Here is an 18188-nt window from a genome sequence, read left to right on the forward strand (position 1 = left end):
TCACAAGATATCTGTGTTCCTTCTTTGTCAGAAACCATAGTCATAGGCTTCCTAATTTTGACCTTGGGAAAAGAGGAGAGGCCTCTGTGTGTTTGTGACTGTTGGTCAGGCTGTGGTGCAGGGGGTGTCACCCTTCAGTGAAGGTCTGGCTTTTCATCACAGGTTGGTCTGAAAATTATGTACAAGGCTGGTGTCTCAGGTGTTCTTTCTCCAACCTCAGCTTTTCTTAGTGCCTGAAGTGTCTGCAAGTGGAAATCCAGAAGAAGACAGAGAGAAACTGAGTTTTTGACAATGCATTCACTAGTGAGTGGGGGATGGCTCTTTCTACTGAAATTATACCCATATTGCTGGCAAATGGGCAGTTTTCTCCAGTTTGCATGGGTGTTTCATTTTTATTCTTTTTTTGTTTGTTTTTATGATGCAAAATCCACCCAGCCTGGGTGTTCCAAATGCAATCAGGAGACTTTCAGGTATCTGGCCTCCAATTAAGTTTTCTCAGTACTCTAGGTTGGGTATCATGTGTCAATGATTCCTAAATTATCAATATAATTTCGAATATTACACTACTTTATTCCGGCCCCTATGCAGGCTATTTACAAAAAAAGACATGAGACGTCTCATTTATGTATTTCTTTTTCTTCTATCCATCCTATAACCTCATAGGGAAATAATTGACCCATTAACTGTACCATTGGCTGACATAGACTTAGGATTGTGATGAATGCAGGCAATAGAGATGCGTGAAGAGCAGAAGATCACAGCCCAATAATGAGGCTGATGTTCTAGCAGCTGAGTTCAATAAATCCCATGTGAGAGGCCTTGGGCAAGAGCTGCACAGTGTTGAGGAAAAAGGAGAGTTTGATAAAATATATTTATGCTTTTAAAAACTTTGCAAAAGGACAACTAAAGAAGTCATTATTATTCTTATCCCCATTCATTTTACCTTTTGGTAATTAACCTTTTTGCCTTCTGGTAACTGAAAGTAACATATAAGAAATACAATTACTTAATTATGGTTGCACACTCAGGAGAAGGAATATAGTAGATATAGTACAATTTAGGGTTCTGTGGAAATGCTCTATAAGGGCTGGTTAGAAAAAAACAAAACAGTAAAAAGGCCTTTTTATCCTTGAACAAGCCAAGTGACAAGGTAAAGTTAAAAGAGAGGCAGTGATAACTGATGTTTGGGTTGACCAGAGAAAGTTGAGAACAGGAGGCTTCATATCACAGGAATCATCAGACTAAGACTTCCTCAGTATAGCAGCCTCAGCGGTCTTGTCTTGTGCGGCTGGACTGTCTTTAAGCCTTGTCATGAACACCTGAATTACATAACATTAGAGTGACTCTATGTATGAATTGAGTCCTATATTCTGTGTAAAACTTGTTCAGTTCTGAAGAATGCTGGAGTCTTGTTCATTGCTTTCTACCTTTTTAATGAATAAGGGACAAATGACCTGTATTTAGTAAATATTTGCTGGATAGGAAACATGTTTTCTATTACTTCTTTAGATTATTCAAAACACATAATAGGTCTTTTAACCATTTGATTGGTGAGAAACCTGTGGTTTATCTAGAGAAATAATTCATGTAATCACGGTCATGTTTAAAAAGTAGTAAATCATGGTTATTTGCCTTGTGACAAATCTGTAATTTACTTGAAATTCATGGTAAATTTGTTTTATTTATGAAGGTTCAAGTGAAAATTTTATAATCAGTTATGTACAGGTGATTAACACATTACTGAAAAATATCTGGGCTATATTATGCCACATCTCATGCGATATTTCTTCATAGGAAAGTTTAATGGATTAAGAGTGGATATGTCTCTGTGAGTGAATTTGAAAGGCAGATACCAGTTTAGTGTTGAGAATGAACTGGCTGGAACCTAAAACACTGAGTGTTCTGCATACCCAGATCCTACCTATGTCATCCTCAGCCTTCCTCCTCTGGACATTAAAAGGGATTCTCTGTCTAAACTAAAATGTCTGATGTTTTAGAACAAAGTGACTTTTGAAGATGTAGCTATTGACTTCACCCAGGAAGAGTGGGCCATGACGGACACATCCAAGAGAAAGCTGTACAGAGATGTAATGCTGGAAAACGTCTGTCAACTGGTGTCCCTCGGTGAGTCCCTCAACATTCACATACGTATGTAGACACACATTGACTCATTCATTCAATAAGTGTTGGAACAGCTTCCCCATATCTCACTCTAATCTCTGATTCTCTCGCAGATCTTATCTGAAAAAAAATTTGAGCTCTCTAAATCTGTCTGAAAGAAATATCTTTATTTTGTTTTATTTTATTTAGTTTGTCACTCAATTAGAATGTAATCTTGACAAGGATGTCATGGTTTCCTTGGTACTCAGTCTCTAATACTCAGAACAGACCTGAGAACATAATGAATATTTTCAATGTATTAAATTAAATATTTTCTAAATAACTCTTCTGCTTTAGTCGCTATGCTTAGGCTGAGACCAATTAGTGAAAACAATAGCAATATCTTTTTTGTGTAGAACACCAATTATTTCTGTAAATCGAATTGTTTTTCTGTTCTGTATGAGAATAATAATAAACATATTGTGCAGAGATTTAATTAATCTCTTTCTGAAAAGACTGTGTATTACGCATTATGTCTTGGAACTTAGGCATGGACTCAGCATTCATAGGTCCTGACTGTTTTGAATTTCCTTTTCCTGATGGACCTTTTGTTTGAATTTATTTTCTAGTCTCACGTTGGGTCAGAAAAATCCTGGGGAGTTTTCTGTGTTCTAGGTCTTGTGGCCTGAGCTGACCTTCACTGTTTTTATTCTTCCTTGATAGCCTGCCTTACAGTTGGTGATAATGCACATTTATTGACAGTGAACTCAAAACACATGTACTGTTTCCACTAACAGGGTGCCAGATAAGCAAATCTTATATAACTTTGCAGCTGGAGCAAGGAAAAGAGCTCTGGTGGGAAGGAAGAGAATTTCTCCAAGGCTAGAATCTGGTTAAGCAACAGGGTCCTGTGCTCTAATAGGAGGAGGTGCTTCGTCAGTGAATAATATCAGTCAAATATTAATTAGCGGTTTTATTAAATGAGTGCTAATTTCTAAAATGTAGGTTAAGTTACTGGAGCAGAATTCCTTAGATGTTATTATCATTTTGTTCATATGTCAGATGCTACTCTTGTGTCCTCTTGCCTTTTCTTTTACTTTCGGGAAAAGGATAATTCATGTACTTGTTGGGGTTAAACTGTCACATGCTGACTCTTTTCCTGATACCCCTGTGAAGACTATCCCTCTATTTACCTGCCTGATATCTCATTTCCATTTTAACTCTTTTCACGTTTTAATTTTAAAACTCTTTTCTAATTGCTGACGCTGTACAATCTGTTTCTTCTATTGAAGTATTTTCTTCAATTGAAGTATTTTCTTCATTTGACACATTTGCCACATCTAAGTGTCAATTTTTGAAAAAAGTAAACGGGCCTTGGGGTTTTTCAAACAATTTTATTATCATAATACCAAGGTAACAATTTATTTTTCAATTATTTGAGACAAGGAAAGTGCCCTTAAGAAAAAACACACGATATTCATGCATCCTATCAGAAAAGATGCATCCACTGGTATGACAATGGTGAGTTTTATAGCTGTGTACACCAGCCATCTAAGTTAAAGACCTGGTAATGGGTTAAGTTAGTAATGACACACAGTCACCTGAGTGTAATTAGGCTGGCATTAAGTGCTTTCTAAGCAAAAAAAATTTGATAGTTTGAATTCAGTGAATAAAGTGACCTGTGTTCTAAACCATAACATGAAATCTTTAAAATAGAACAAGTGCGTGTACATTGCTCATGCTCAGACTTTGAAAGATATTGATATCATCACAATTAATAGAATAACTCTGTAGTTGGGATCTTATAAAAGAGAAAATATCTGTGTCTGCAGGAGACAATGTGTACGCAAGTGTCAATCGAGAAAAATGACGAGACAAGTCTCAATCATTGTAGGAGATTTATTTGCCAGAGTTAAGGACATGCACCTGGGGGACAGGTGTATGCCTTTCTCCAAAGATGATTTTCTCTAAATTTAAAGGGGGAAAGGGTGGGATATTGAGAAGTACACAATTTTCATGTAAAAGATGGGTAGAAAAAAATAGTAATTCGTACATTTTTCTGGCTCAGTGAATCTGGATTGTTTTTACATGAGATGACATAAACAAATGAGGCAGAGGAATAATGCAGGAGAGCTGCATTTTATATAAGACAACATAGGCAAAATGGGGCAGGGAAACAATCGGATATGTATTTGTGTCTGGTGAACTGGGGATGACTGCGCCTGTAAAGACAAGCTATCAGTTTGCATTGCCATGGTGTAACTTTAACAGCTCATGAGGAATTTCCTTGTGGGCAAAATACGGGGGAGGCAAGTAGCTTTTCATCTTGTAGCCATATTATTTAGGAACCAGAAGGGGGAGGCAAGTTTGTGTGACCCTGTTCTCAGCTTGATTTTTCCCTTTGGTTAAATGAGTTTGGGGTGCCAACATTTAATTTCCTTTCACACTAGTAACATTGGAAAGATTTCAACTGGACTCTACTACTGAATGGTTGGTCTAGGATTCAAAGGTGGTGAAATGAACGTATAGATGTATGTCGGTAAATCAATAAGAGCTTTTAATCTTTGTCCCTAAAGGAGAACTCTCTCACTCTGGAGGATCCCTTTGAATGTAATGATTTGAGAGAAGATTGCACTCACAGTTCCACAATGACTCAGCGTTTGTTAACTCAGAGTGGAAAGAAACCCTACATCAGCAAACAGTGTGGAAAATCCCTTAGTAATCAGTTATTCCCTAAACCACATAAACAAATTCATACTAAAGGTAAATCATGTCAATGTAATATATGTGAAAAGGCCTATACTAATTGCTTTCACCTTAGATGGCACAAGATGACTCACACTGGAGAGAGGCCATATGCATGTCAGCTATGTGGAAAATCCTTCACTCTGTGTTCTCACCTTAGAAGACATGAGAAAACTCACACGGGAGAGAGACCGTATAAGTGTCATCAGTGTGGGAAAGGTTTTATTCAATCCTTTAACCTTCGAAGACGTGAGAGAACTCACCTTGGATAAAAGCGTTATGAATGTGATAAAAGTGGGAAAGTCTTTAGTCAAAGCTCTGGCTTTAGAGGACACACAAGAATTCACACTGAAGAGAAACCACATACTTGTCTTCTATGTGGGAAAGACTTTAGTCTATCTTCTGACCTTAGATGATATGAGAGAACATGCACTGGAGAAAAGCCATATGAATGCCATTTATGTGGGAAAGCCTTCAGCCAGTGTACTAATCTTAAATAACATCAGAAAAGTCACCCTGGAGAGAAAATGATAAATGTCTTCAGAACATATTCTGACTTTAGATGACATGGTGTTAGGAATGACGAATGTAAGGAATATGGAAGAGACTTCAGCTGTAGTTGTAACATCTAAAAATGACAAAGGACTCACATTTTGAAGAATTACTATAATCAACATGGACGTTACTTCAGTTACCTTTATTCTTCAGTCCTCATCAATAAATTCATATGGAAGAGAAATTGTACGACATGTATGTACCAAAGACTTGTTAGTGATCTGATCATAAATGACACGAGAGAGCTGAAACTGTCAACATAATAAACTAAAAGTCTTCAGCAACAGTTTTAGTAACTTAAAACATGTGGGACTTTCAGGTAGAGAATCTCTAGCTCTGCATTCAGTGTGAAAATGTTTTTATGTGCAATTTGTTGTCAACTAACATAAGAAAACTTTACTTGGATGAACCCTTTATTTGTATTTTCTGTGAATAAACATTCAGCCAAGCACTAGGCTTGATGTTCACAAGAAAACACAGTGATAAAATGCTGCTAAAATGGAAAATAAGAGAGGAAATCCTTTATAAGTTAATAAGAAGGGAAAGTCTTTCCAAGGGCAATGAATTCTCTTGGAATACCAAACACTTCTTACTGGAGAAGTTAAGTCTTGAAAAATCATGAGAAATCCTTTCTTCACAGAGTAACGCTTGTGGCACATGTGAGATTTCACACTGGACAAAACACGGTTAGCATCTTGAAAGGAGAAGATTCTTAAGTGGTAATTCATTTCTTAGTTGACATTAAGTTTCTCACATTGAGAAGCTATCAAACTTGAAAATCACTGTGGAGAAACCTGATAGATTTCTCATCAGAAAAGTGAGTCAAGAAGGTGGACCTCTAGAAAAAACTCTTAATACATAGTTTAGCAAAATAATTCAGAAATTTGAGAAAATGTCTATTCATAAAAATGCAGCACATAAATGTATAATAGCAAAGTGACCTGGGCATAAATTGAATGCAGAATTGTATAAGAAATCTCATTAAACATTTCCAAAAGATCAATACTTACAAATATTGAAAGAATACAATCGGATGTTGAAAAAATTTAGTGTGTTGGTGAAGTCCTTCTTTCATTTATGCAGCCCCAACATATCGATTTGCATCTGCACTCCTCGGCTTATGGGTCGAGATTCTACCCCAACTTCTGAGTCTCCCCAGTCTTCAACGGCTCTTTCCTCACAGCTCACCTCCCTTTACTTCCATGTTCACTAAAACCACTTGTTTCCATCCAACCCTGGAACTGACACATCAGGGATCTTCAGCCCCAGTTGCCAGATTTCTCAGTGTGTCATTGCATAGATTTAGCAAGGAAACGGAGGCTGGATCAAAGACACCTAGTATATGCATTTGGGTGTCCCCAGCCCTTGCCTCTGTCTCTGAGTAGTTACCTGGGATCAGAGAATAAGGCAGCCCTGCTCTTCTATCCCTCAGAAATCTCTTGAAATTTTGTCCCTGAAGCCTCTCTAAGTGGAGGTAGCAGTTCATCTCATGACACCCCAGAGTTTACTCAGGTAAGTCCTGAGTTATTACACAGAGACAGACACAGCTGTGTTCCTTTTACTTCTGTCCAGAAGATAAAACACCAGCATGATAAAACAGCCGAACCTGTCAGCCACCATGCAAGCCTTTCCTATATTTGATTCAATGTACTTTTCCAGAAGCAAAATGAAAGTTCTCACAGATGGGGCCTCCTCTGCCTTGTCCTCAGAATTGGAAAATGTATTGTCCATCAAGGAGCCTCAGTACTGAACCTAAAACTCAAGAGAAAACGTTTCCTGAATAATAAGTGGGATGACGACTTGAAATTTTGCAAAACAGGCACAATCTTAATACGATAGGCCTTACTAAGGCTAAATGGCCTTATCCATGGTTGAAATTGACACATCATTATATTAAAAAATCTCCACAAGTGATTGATTTTACTCAGCAGCCAGGGTTTATGTCAAGAGTGAGGATAATGAGCAAGAAATTCAAGCCCTTGGCAAACTGGTTGGAGAGGCAAGGATTGTGTCCAGGTAGAGCTCATAACATTATTTATTGTTTAATCTATTTAATTAAATATGTAATTTACCCTCAAACTGTGGCTGACATTATATGTAGTCCTGAGCCACATTAAGATGTACTATTTGTGCTGTGAAATTCTACGAGATTTGACAAATGCATGGTGGCAGATCTCCAGCATTAAAGCATAACACAGGATGCTTCTCTTATTCAAGCTCTTCTTCCCTTCACATAGAGGGAATCAATCGACTTTTGTATACTAACTTTCGAATTTGTTTCTTTATTCCCATCTTCTTTAATTAAAGCACAAGATATCGTACTCAATTTCCATTTGATCTTCCAAAAGAAAGGTACTGAATAATCCATACCTGAATTTCAGTGATTCAGATTCAGGTCCACCGCTAAGCAGTAAAGGCCAAACGTCCTGTGCTGCCACCTCATGGCCGGCAAAGGGCAATGAAATCCATCGTTCCGGCCATGCAGGGCGCATGCGCGGTCTGCTTCCCGCAGCGAGCCGGATCTCCAGGGAGGACCTGAGTTTTCTTTACCCAGGGTGAGGGAGGCGCCGCGGCCCTGGCTTTGGGGCTGGGGCCTCCGGGGAGGTTCCGGGTGGGGGCGTTGAAGAGGCAGCTCTTTTTGCAAGGCCCAAGATGGCGGGCCCTGCACAGGCCGCGCTGTTCCGCGCCCTCAGGGCGTCAGTATCCCATTGGGGCCGGATGCCCCCGCTGGGCCCGGAGCATCCTTGGGCCTGCCCTCGCAGAGCCGCACTGAGGCTGAGGTGGCGCGGGGGCCTGGGTTCCGCGAGGAGTGGCGGCAGCGAGGGCTGGAGGACCCGGGCTCCGGGGCTCCGGGGCGTCTGGCCTGGATGGGACTGAGCCCATCCAGGGACTGGGACTCCCGGGTTCTGGTGCGGGTGGATCCTGGGCAGGCTCAGGACCAAGTCCCTCTCCTTCCACCAAGGAGCACCCAGAGGCCGGCGGGAGCTCCAGGTTCACCTCCTCCTCCTTCAGGTGTTTACTTTTCCTTTATTTCTGTAAGGCCAGAAATTGGCGCCATCCTTCACATCGGTGAATCGGGACCCTAACACCCGTTACCTCAGTTTTATTGTTATTGCCATTAACAGTGTTGGTGGCATTATCACTAAGATCATCATTGTTGTTATTGTCATTCATGATTATTAGCAGGTGGGTTCATCATTTTGTCTCACTATGCATTTTTTTTTTTTTTTTTTTTTGTGATTGGTTTTATATGATGTTGAATTGAACTTCTCTAATCTTGACTAGTGTTGTCAGATTCCTGAAGAGCATTCCGGAGGACAACCCCTGCCTTTAGTGCAGCCACAGAATTTCGTGGGCACAGGAGAGCACCTAGAATATTCCCCTTTCATTGCACAGCAGCTTTGGGAAATGGTGGCTGCCTGGCTCTGAGATGAGGTGGAAAAGACCGGACACTGGGGCAAGTGATAGCACCTCCACTGGTGTTTTTATGAAGCCAGTGCACTGTCTCCCACGTAGACTTAGAATAAAATCTGATGGCTCTAAAAGGCCGTGTTTGCCCTTCCTGGACTTCCTGGGAGCCTTTAAACCTTGTGTGGTTCCTAGAGTGGCTAGGTTGCCATATCTGTGCCTCGTATGGCAGCACCAGTCTTTTCTGGGCCAACAAGGGCACTTAGAATGTTTCCAGAAGCTCAGGCATGCTGTCTCTGTTCCTCCCTTCTGTTCAATGGCAATTCACTGGGTCCCTGGCTGACATAGAACATCCTGCAGAGGGATGGGCTTGGGTGACTTCCTGGCCAGCCTTTCCAGACAGTTATCTTTGAAAAACTTGAAGAGACTCACAGAGGCCATTCACTGGTATTTCATGACTGCAAGTGGGGTTTCTGGTTCCTTGAGTTTACTTAGAATATCTGAATGGCTCTGAATGGCCAAGAAACCCTCTCTGGTCTTGGAAGCTGCCAAAAGCTATTACTGGGCCTTGGAAGAGTCTTTAAAATTTTTCCAGGTACAGCTGAGAATAGGAAACATTTCCAGGTCTAGCCCAACCAGCTCAGGTCGAGTCCTGAAAAACTGGTGGGTATTGGGGGAGCTCATCTTATGAAAGAGCAATTGGTGGCAAAGCTGGGTCTCCAGGACAGCTGTGTGTGTATAAGTCTGCAGAGCATGCCTTGTAGTCATCTTTAGTAACTGAACACCATTTGTGAATGGATAAACTATATTCCTTGCTGTACAATAGTGAAAAATTCATATTAACAATGGTAATAATAAAAATATTGATGAATATTAACAGGAATGACGATCATCATGATACTAGTACCAATGGTTATAATACTGATAATAATACTAACCCTATGGACTTGGGACATACAAGTTTTCCCTAAGTGGATAATAGGCATAAATATTTGGTGGTGTAGGGTTATTTCAAGTCCCAGAAAGCAAGGATGAACATCTAGAACGAGAAGAAAAACAATCTGGAGGTTGGCAAGTGCACACCTGGGGACTCCTGTGTTAACTTCTGGTGTTTCAGCCTAAGAGGGAATGTTAATATAACCCTGGTCCTGTAACACCATGCTGACCAACACCTACCAGCTTTCAGGAGATAAGATAGCTGGCTGATGGAACAGGGATCCAGAGAAGTTACGTGTCCAGACCAGTACATGTTGCCCAGTGGCAGAGTTCATGACAAGCAATAAACCCCAGGATAATGTCATTCCCAGCCAGCTGACTGTCATCTGCTCTTTCATGGCCCCTCTCTACTGGTACCTCTAGGCACTGGCATGTCCTCCAGAGGCTGTAGGAGGGCATCATACTCAGTACTCACCCACCTGCAGGAGGCAAGAAAGATGGAAAGAGCTAAATACTATGGTTTCTGGATTCTTTTTGGTGGGCATGGCATATTTCGCATTTGCTTTACTAATGGTGGAACCCAGTCAATGGTTTGCAATACAGCTCTGGATGACTCTGGACACCTGTAGAGATTTTGACAATTTCCAGAAGGTCACAAGTTCTTGGAGGACTTTTTCATGAGTTCTTTGACTGAAAAGGTGGTTCAAAAAACTACTGTTCTGACTTAGAAAATGTTGCAGAGGCTGGGCGCGGTGACTCATGCCTGTAATACCAGCACTTTGGGAGGCCGAGGCAGGCAGTTCTCGAGGTCAGGAGTTTGAGACCAGCCTGAAACCCCATCTCTACTAAAAATACAAAAATGAGGGGGGCGTGGTGGCATGCACCTGTAACCTAGCTACTCAGGAGGCTGAGGCGGGAGAATCGCTTGAACCTGGGAGTCGGAGGTTGCAGTGAGCCAAGATTGTGCCACTGGACTCCAGCCTGGGCGACAGTGCGAGACTCTATCACAAAAAAAAAAAAAAAAGAAGAAGAAGAAGAAAAAGAAAATGTTGCAGAGACTCTGGTGAACAGGTAGTCCCTCTCCTGCCACTCCAGGTAAAAGTTTCTTGGCCACAAACCTGATTTAGCCGTATCCCTTCATCTTAGGTGGGTAACAGAAAGCCATTCATGACCTATCCAAGCATGGAGGGGGAATTTGACTTAGAAAACTTTTAGGTGGACTAGTTGGTGAAAGAAAGTGCATTCTAGGGCTCACAGACCTACACATAGAGTTGCTAGCACATAAAGCATATGTATGAATTCTTTCTGAGCCCATGGCAAGAGCAGGGTGCACTTCATCCATCTACTATGCTGGTATGAATAGATACTTGCCCGAAAAAGAAAAGAATAACTCAGGAAGCCCATTCTTCTACAGGACACCAGGTGGTACAGTAGGAGTCTTGGGGTTGCTGTGGTATGTATGTTTTAAGGTTGTCTTTTAATCATCTTCAGCAAACTCAACAGTCTTCAGAACATAAAAAAAATTATTCAACATTGCATAATAACTACCACAAATCTATCCATGATAAAGAACTGTTCCCACATAATAATAACATTAATAGCAATCACAATGGTGTGATATAAATGTCATTTTAATGAAGAGAATAATAAAAAAGCAGATATTTAAGAGCATATTCCTGTAAGCCTGTGACATTGCTCCCATATGAGCCCTCATGTTATTGATTACAGGGAGAGGCTTGGGGCTGCATCTTGAAATGTCTTCTGTGATGGCAAAGAAGAGTGGCAGTAGGGAGAATAATTCTGAGCCACACGAGGGCTTGGGCAAAAGTGGAGATGCCTGTGCCACGTGGAAATACATTACAAATGGACTATGGAAAAGGGTCTGGCCAGAGTCCTGCCTGACACAGGTCATACAAAAGCTTTCAGTAGTTCGCCCCAAGAAATGGCTGGTCCAGGCTGTAGATGAGAAGCACTGGGCAGACAGATCCACACCCGCTTCCTGAGTCTCAGAAGTCTGGTGTGCATCGAACATTAAGCCCCCAAGCCTACTGAGACTTCACCTCCTGGCTGGTCTTCTACCATCTGATTCTTGAGCCCCATCACGTAAGTGCCATCTCCATACTGTAATTGCTGACGATGTCTGATGGAGGGTTTCACCCTGGGTACTCAGTACCAGCAATGGATGAAATACCAGAAGGGAGGCTCCAGGGCTTCCATAGAAGACACATTCTAAAGTTGCTCGGGTGATCAAATGGTCATCTCATAGATTTTCAGCAGAACTGCAACATTTTGTGAATACCTGAGCGAATGCAGAAAGTATCCAGACGCATGGGCATTCTAGGAAGCTCCCTGTGTAAATCAAATACAAGGAATATCTACTTCTGGGCTCAAAAGCTAAATTAGATAATAAAAAAAGTGAGATGCTGGCAGAAGGCAAATAACTCCACTTCAGTTCCTGAGAGAAAAATGGTTCTGTAACCTCTGAGTTTATTTAGAAAATGTTTGGAGCCTCAGGAAGACCAAGTATATCATTCCTGATGTTTCCAGGGCAGATTGGACTGCTTAGGCCTCTGGGACTATTCTAAGTCCTCTCAGGTTTCCATGGGAAACCGTAACTCTACTCCTAGAGCTCACACCACCCCCGAGCAAGCTCATTGTTTTCTAAATATTCCAAGGAAGTCCATCCAGGGTATGCCTGTATTGGTGAGTTTCACCTTGGACTGGCAGGAGAACTCTGAGAATGATACATCCTGACTTCACTTGATAAAGGTAGGGGAGCCAAGAAGTCCAGATCTGGAGAGCACCTGAAACACCAGATGGCAGAAGGACAGTAAGGAGGTGAAGTCAGCTATGGAGTTGGAGCTTCATGTTTAATGCATGTAGGATTCTGAGTTCCAGGACTGATGGGCTGGTGGGGATGAGATACATGTCTTCTTTGCAGGGAGCCAGGCCAAACCAGCCATCTGGTTGCACTACTGAAAGCTTTTGTGTGCCCAGTGGTAGGCAAGACACAAGCCAAACTCTCTTCACCTCTGGCTGGTAGTCCTTGACTAGAGAGGTTTGCACACAAGTGGTCCTATTAGCCCATGCTCTCCTGTGGCTTGCTTTCCTTTCACCTGTTTCTCATGTTTGCCATCATAGAACACATTTCATAGTGAAATTCTTTGACTCTGACTCCAAATTACACAAGGAGGACCCAATTTGTGAACTTTTCATATATTTAGGAGAATCTCCACATTGATTTTTGTATCCTTATGTTCATATTGTCACCAGTATTAAAATTCTTACTATTTAGGTCATTGCATTCACTATCATAATTGTTAAATATTTTTCATTTATCATTTATTTTTATTGGTTAATTTTTGTGGCAGCTGTTATATAACAATCACTAGAGTTTCTCTATTCATGAAAGATGTCCACGTTAATGGAGGTAACTAGGAGTGTTACTTTACAGGTATGTAAACACAGATAATCTTGGCTGAACTGTGGCTATATTGTCTGGTGTCCCTTTGAAGGTGAAGCCTCTTGTGTTATTCTAAGTGACCTCTGGAGACAGAAACTGTCTCATAATTGCAGGGACGACTTGAGAAGGCATCCTGAGCCTATGCAGAAATGCAGAAGCACTTCCATGATCTAAGCAACCTATGTGAAGGCCTGAAAGCCAAAGCAAAGGTGTCCAACAAAAAGTTTTCCTAGTAACACTGGAGGTCCATCAGTCACTCCTCCTGGTCTGGAAATGCCAGAAATGTCCTCCATGGTTCTTGTGAGGGTACAGATCTTTTCAAAATCACCTCGGGAGCCACAGAACCATTCCATCCTACCTGAAATTGCAGAATGACTCTTCTTTTGATCAGAGTCTCAAAAATATATTCATTGATAGTTTTGATTCCTGGGAGTCGCCATTGCTTGCAAAAGATGTGCCAGCGACTAGACATTTTCTGTTTCCTCACTTGTCCGGAAAAGACTGAAGTTTTTCTGGAACACAGAAATGGGAATCTGACCCTCTGAGCAGCCTCAGAATTTTCTAAGTCTTCCAAGCAGAGTGGAAGTTCTAGTGAGGACCCATTGTACCCCTGATGGTCTGGAATCACATAGGATGATGCGTTTAAACAACTCTAGGTGGAGATATATTTTCTGAGATATTCCAAGGAGGAGAGACACAACTGGACCAGATGTTAAAAGGGCAGCTGAGCATTAAGTGCCTGTGTAGTGTTTGCAGCTTAATGTCCCATGCAGAAGGGGACTCTGAGCTCTTGTGTTAGAATTCAGTGTAATTCTGGGGTCCTGCTTTTCTTCCAGGAAATCCCACTTCCATCTGGATGTCTGGATGAACTACTGAAAGCCACTGAGTGTCCTGCAGTAGGTGAACTGTGGCCAGAGGCCAAGGATGAAGGGGGCTCCCTCTGTCTGTGACTGTGAAGAGGAAGCCTGAGGTATAGCAGACCCAGGCCCCAGAAGGATGGAAAAAATGAGGTGGGGAGTGAGGGGACCTCAGAGGAAGACTGAGGTCTGCAGAATCCCAGGGTCAAGGAGACAGTGCGGTGTCGTGGTGGTGTCCTTGATATTCGAAGAGGGGCGATAATCCATCTCCTGAGTAAAAGCTTCATATGGGGTGAGGAGGGGAGAAGTAAACAGAGAGGAAGCAGGGAAGGCCAAGACAGCGACCAGTCTTAGAGCAGTTTTAACCAGAAATGGACACAGACCCAGGACCCCATTGCGGGGTTGCAGGCCAAGGACCGTCTCTAGGCGATGCATGGCTCCCTTGTGGGGTTAGTGGGAGTAGGCGTTGTGACGTCTGCAGGGGTGTGGAAGTCTGGGCGACGGGAGCAGCTTACTGGGCTGGACCAGAAATACTGAACTTATTTTCCATCAGTGAAATCCACTTCCGGGTCAGAAAAAACTGCAAGTTCTGGAGGGGCAGGGCCTAGGAAGAGGTCAGGGCCTGAGTCTGCCTGGTTTGACCCCCCTACCCCCCGTGTTTCTGGGTCTGTCCTCACTTCCACCCAGCGGACCTTGAGTATCCTCCTTTGAGTCCCCAGACCACTGACTTTGAATGTTGACCTGGTTCCTTTTGAACAGAGTAAAATCTATTGAAGTTTAAGGTCACCTCTTTTCATGGATGGTGAAGAGGCAGGCTGTTCAGGCGCAACTGCCCTCAGGTCTGGAGGGCGGCGGAGGTCACTGTGGGTGGTGGGTGAATCCGGAACCTCTGTGGCTCTAGACTTTCAAATATTTCATTTTTTCTTTTGTAGTTTTTGTTTGTTGCTTGCTTTTTTTTTTTTTACAATGGGAACTGGAATGTAAGATGCCAAACTAGCCTGTGGGGGACATGGATTTTCGCAACAGTAACCACAGAGTGTAGTTTCCATTTCTATTCCCTGTTCATGTGGGAGGCACAGAAGGAAATCAGGTGCTCAGTTCTAGGGACATCACAGGACTAGGACATGTACAGTGAGGGTGGAAAGCAGAGGCATTGCTTTAGGAGAATAAAATTACTGCATGCACACACATATGTATGTATATGGATGTATGTACACAAACATGCATATTTATAGGTTCTGTTCTCCCTCTCTATATAATTTTCTTTATTTCACACTTGATATGATTTTTTTTTATTATACTTTGTATTCTAGGGCACATGTGCACAAAGTGTAGGTTTGTTACATATGTATACATGTGCCATGTTGGTGTGCTGCACCCATTAGCTCATCATTTACATTAGGTATATCTCCTAATACTATCCCTCCCCCCTCCCCCCACCCTACATCAGGCCCCAGTGTGTGATGTTCCCCTTACTGTGTCCAAGTGATCTCATTGTTCAGTTACCACCTATGAGTGAGAACATGCGGTGTTTGGTTTTCTGTTCTTGTGATAGTTTGCTGAGAATGATGGTTTCCAGCTACATCCATGTCCCTACAAAGGACACAAATTCATCCTTTTTTATGGCTGCATGGTATTCCATGGTGTATATGTGCCACATTTTCTTAATCCAGTCTGTCATTATGGACATTTGGGTTGGTTCCAAGTCTCTGCTATTGTGAATAGTGCTGCAGTAAACATACATGAGCATGTGTCTTTATAGCAGCATGATTTATAATCCTTTGGGGATATACCCAGTAATAGGATGGCTGGGTCAAATGGTATTTCAAGTTCTACATCCTTGAGGAATTGCCACACTGTCTTCCACAGTGGTTGAACTAGTTTACAGTCCTACCAACAGTGTAAAAGTGTTCCTATTTCTCCACATCCTCTCCAGCACCTGTTGTTTCCTGACGTTTTAATAATTGCCATTCTAACTGGTGTGAGATGGCATCTTCTTGTGGTTTTGATTTGCATTTCTCTGATGGCTAGTGATGATGAGTATTTTTTCATGTGTCTGTTGGCTGCATAAATGTCTTCTTTTGAGAAATGTCTGTTCTTATCCTTTGCCCACTTTTGGATGGGGTTGTTTGTTTTTTTTCTTGTAAATTTGTTTGAGTTCTTTGTAGGTTCTGGATATTAGCCCTTTGTCAGATGAGTAGATTGCCACAATTTTCTCCCATTCTGTAGGTTGTCTGTTCACTCTGATGGTAGTTTCTTTTGCTGTGCAGAAGCTCTTTAGTTTAATTAGATCCCATTTGTCTATTTTGGCTTTTGTTGCCATTGCTTTTGGTGTCGTAGATATGAAGTCCTTGCCCATGCCTATGTCCTGAATGGTATTGCCTAGATTTTCTTCTAGGGTTTTTATGGTTTTAGGTCTAACATTGAAGTCTCTAATCTCTCTTGAATTAATTTTTGTGTAAGGAGTAAGGAAGGGATCCAGTTTCAGCTTTTTATTTATGGCTAGCCAATTTTCCCAGCAGAATTTACTAAATAGAGACTCCTTTCCCCATTTCTTATTTTTGTCAGGTTTGTCAAAGATCAGATGGTTGTAGAAGTGTGGTATTATTTCTGAGGGCTCTGTTCTGTTCCATTGGTCTATAGCTCTGTTTTCATAGCAGTACCATGCTGTTTTGGTTACTGTAGCCTTGCTGTATAGTTTGAAGTCAGGTAGCGTGATGCCTCCAGCTTTGTTCTTTTGACTAGGATTGTCTTGACAATGCGGGCTCTTTTTTGGTTCCATATGAACTTTAAAGTAGTTTTTTTCCAATTCTGTAAAGGAAGTCATTGGTAGCTTAATGGGGATGGCATTGAATCTATAAATTACCTTGGGCAGTATGGCCATTTTCACGATATTGATTCTTCCTGTTCATGAGCATGGAATGTTCTTCCATTTGTTTGTGTCCTCCTTTATTTCATTGAGCAGTGGTTTGTAGTTCTCCTGAAGAGGTCCTTCACATCTGTTGTAAGTTGGATTCCTAGGTATTTTATTCTCTTTGAAGCAATTGTGAATGGGAGTTCATTCATGATTTGACTCTCTGGTTGTCTGTTATTGGTGTATAAGAATGCTTGTGATTGTTGCACATTAATTTTGTGTCCTGAGACTTTGCTAAAGTTGCTTATCAGTTTGAGGAGATTTTGGGCTGCGACGATGGGGTTTTCTAAATAGACAAGCATATTATCTGCAAACAGGGACAATTTGACTTCCTCTTTTCCTAATCAAATACTCTTTATTTCTTTCTCTTGCCTGATTGCCATGGCCAGAACTTCCAACACTATGTTGAATAGGAGTGGTGAGAGAGGGCATCCCTGTCTTGTGCCAGTTTTTAAGGGGAATGCTTCCAGTTTTTGCCCATTCAGTATGATACTGGCTGTGGGTTTGTCATGAATAGCTCTTATTATTTTGAGATACGTTCCATCAATACTGAATTTATTGAGAGTTTTTAGCATGAAAGGTTGTTGAATTTTGTCAAAGGCCTTTTCTGCATCTATTGAGATAATCATGTGGTTTTTGTCTTTGGTTCTGTTTATATGTTGGATTACGTTTATTGATTTGAGTATGTTGTACCAGCCTTGCATCCCAGGGATGAAGCCCACTTGATCATGGTGGATAAGCTTTTTGATGTGCTGCTGCATCCAGTTTGCCAGTATTTTATTGAGGATTTTTGCATCGATGTTCATCAGGGATATTGGTCTAAAATTCTCTTTTTTTGTTGTGTCTCTGCTGGGCTTTGGTACCAGGATGATGTTGGCCTCATAAAATGAGTTAGGGAGGATTCCCTCTTTTTCTATTGATTGGAATAGAATGTGTGTTCTGTTGATTTGGGGTGGAGAGTTCTGTAGAAGTCTATTAGGTCCGCTTGGTGCAGAGTTGATTTCAATTCCTGGATATCCTTATTAACTTTCTGTCTCATTGATCTGTCCAATGTTGACAGTGGGGGGTTAAATTCTCCCACTATTATTGTGTGGGAGTCTAACTCTCTTTGTAAGTCTCTAAGGCCTTGTTTTATGAATCTGGATGCTCCTGTATTGGGTGCATATATATTTAGGGTAGTTAACTCTTCTTGTTGAATTGATCCCTTTAT

The 18188-nt window shown here is 41.5% G+C and overlaps 1 pseudogene; it reads left to right on the top strand.

Annotated features, from left to right (window-relative positions):
• Positions 1-291: 291 nt before the first annotated feature.
• On the top strand, positions 292-5261 carry LOC106992327 (zinc finger protein 705A-like; annotated as a pseudogene).
• Positions 5262-18188: the final 12927 nt, after the last annotated feature.

This window comes from Macaca mulatta, chromosome 13, assembly GCF_049350105.2.
Source record: "Macaca mulatta isolate MMU2019108-1 chromosome 13, T2T-MMU8v2.0, whole genome shotgun sequence".
NCBI lineage: Eukaryota > Metazoa > Chordata > Mammalia > Primates > Cercopithecidae > Macaca > Macaca mulatta.